The following is a 2,215-nucleotide window of genomic DNA, read 5'->3' on the forward strand; positions in this document are numbered from 1 at the left end:
CATTCATCCTGGTATCCTGTCCCTATAGCATCTGCACAAACATTAGGAACTGCAAGAGCTCAGGCAGGAACTTTGTCAGTGAATTATTATAAAGTAAAAGCATATACATGGACATTGCAATAAAACATATCAAGTAATGATTATATTTCTTTAAAAAGTTTAGAAATTCTGGATTTGAAAATAGCTGAAACATTGCAAAGCAAATATCCGCAGGCTTAGTAAGTTTTAAATTTAAAGGACATTATTTTCATTTGAAGCACTACATGAATCAATTATTAAAGGGAAAAATTTTTAAATTATTTTCCTCATAATTGAAGATAAGGAAATGGAATGCATAAACAGGCATTTTGAATTAGATACAAATCATGAAGTAAAGTTAAGATGGCAGAGTAGGAGGAGGACCTTATGCTTGCCTTATCCCTCAAACACAGCTAGATAATTATCAAGTAATTCTGAGCACCCAGAAAATCAATCTGAAAATTGAGAGAAAAAAAATGCAGTAGAAGGAGATAAGAGGCCACACCATTGAGGGTAGGAGGTTTAGTGATGAGATTTGGGGGAGAAAAGAATCATGGGTGATGCAGAGGGGAGGGATCCCTGATCATGGAGGGAGGAGACAGAGAAAAAAAAGCGAGAGAGAGAACAGCACACAGGGGACTGCACAAGAAAGACAAGTCTCCAGATTCTCACGTGCTTGTCCAGAATACGAAGGCTTTCTGCAGAGATTTGAAAAATGGCAACAAACAAAAGTATCAGCATCTTTAGTTCATACTCCATTGCTGTGGAGTATGTAGATTCACTTTTACTTGAGAACCCTTTATAAGAACCATTTAAAAATACTTGGAACTATATGTTGAATAATTATACAAAGTTCCAGATTGCAACATGGGGATCCTTAATAGTTCATGAGGTCCTTTATTTCTTGTTCTGTTTACTTGGATTTTTGTTTCAATTTATACCTTTCGTGAAAAAGTACAAAATTCAAAAGGATAAGCCAGAAACATGGGAAAACCAGTGGGAATGTTTGAAAGTACTTCTCTCTAATCACTTTTGTATCCAGCTTCCTTTGATCTGTGGAGCTTATTATTTTACAGAGTATTTTAATATACCTTATGATTGAGAAAGAATGCCAAGATGGTGTATGCTTTTGGCAAGATGCTTTGGCTGTGTGGTGATTGAGGATACCTGGCACTATTTCCTGCATAGGCTCTTACATCACAAAAGAATATATAAATATATTAATAAAGTTCATCATGAGTTTCAGGCTCCATTTGGAATGGAAGCTGAATATGCACATCCTTTGGAAACTCTGGTTCTTGGAACTGGATTTTTCATTGGAATCATGCTTTTATGTGATCGTGTCGTTCTCCTTTGGGCATGAGTGACTAGAAACTATTGATGTCCACAGTGGCTATGACGTTCCTCTGAACCATTTAAATCTGATCCCTTTCTATGCTGGTTTCCAGCATCATGATTTCCACCACATTAACTTCATTGGAACCTAGGCTTCAACATTTATATGGTGGGATAGAATTTTCAGAACAGACTCTCAATTTACTGCCTATAATGAAAAAAGGAAGAAGACTGAGAAAAAGATTCAATAAAGATCTCATTTAAACCATCCTGAATATACACACCTTTCCTGAATTGAAGCGAATAGTCAACATTGCTTCTGTGAAGCAGAAATAAACATGTGTCTTGGCTGGTAAGTGATACAAAGAACATTAACAACCTTCAATTACCTTCCTAGTGGGAACTTTTTCTACTTTACATAAAAGTTCTGTATGTGTAGAAATAAGTAGATACATAATTAAGTATGATTTTCATGAGGAAGTTGTAAAGGCCATTTTTCTAACCTTAGAGAAAGGTTTTAAGTAATAGAAGAAGTATTAATCTATGTCTCTCCCCCAGTAACACCATAGGCCTGAAGTTAAAATTGGTCTTTAAAATCTTTTAAATATATAGTGGCCATTTCAGAATCTCTTATCAGGGTGTTGGCCTCATATAGAACTTTAAACATTTTTTTAGAATTTGCCTAAACATCAAAATATCATGGGTCGAATCGTATCAATTGGCAGTGAGAGTGAGGCTGCCAAATCAGGAATAGCCAGTCCCAAGAACTTCCACTCTTGTACTGAGCTGACTGGTTTGGGGTGATTCTCCTTCTTTGAGAAGGCCTTTTGGATTGCAGTGTACTACAGGTATTTATAAATTA

General features: G+C 35.8%; 1 pseudogene; it reads left to right on the forward strand.

Annotated features, from left to right (window-relative positions):
• Positions 1-1,053: 1,053 nt before the first annotated feature.
• Positions 1,054-1,604, forward strand: LOC140628047 (methylsterol monooxygenase 1 pseudogene; annotated as a pseudogene).
• Positions 1,605-2,215: the final 611 nt, after the last annotated feature.

The sequence above is a fragment of the Canis lupus genome, chromosome X (assembly GCF_048164855.1).
Source record: "Canis lupus baileyi chromosome X, mCanLup2.hap1, whole genome shotgun sequence".
NCBI lineage: Eukaryota > Metazoa > Chordata > Mammalia > Carnivora > Canidae > Canis > Canis lupus.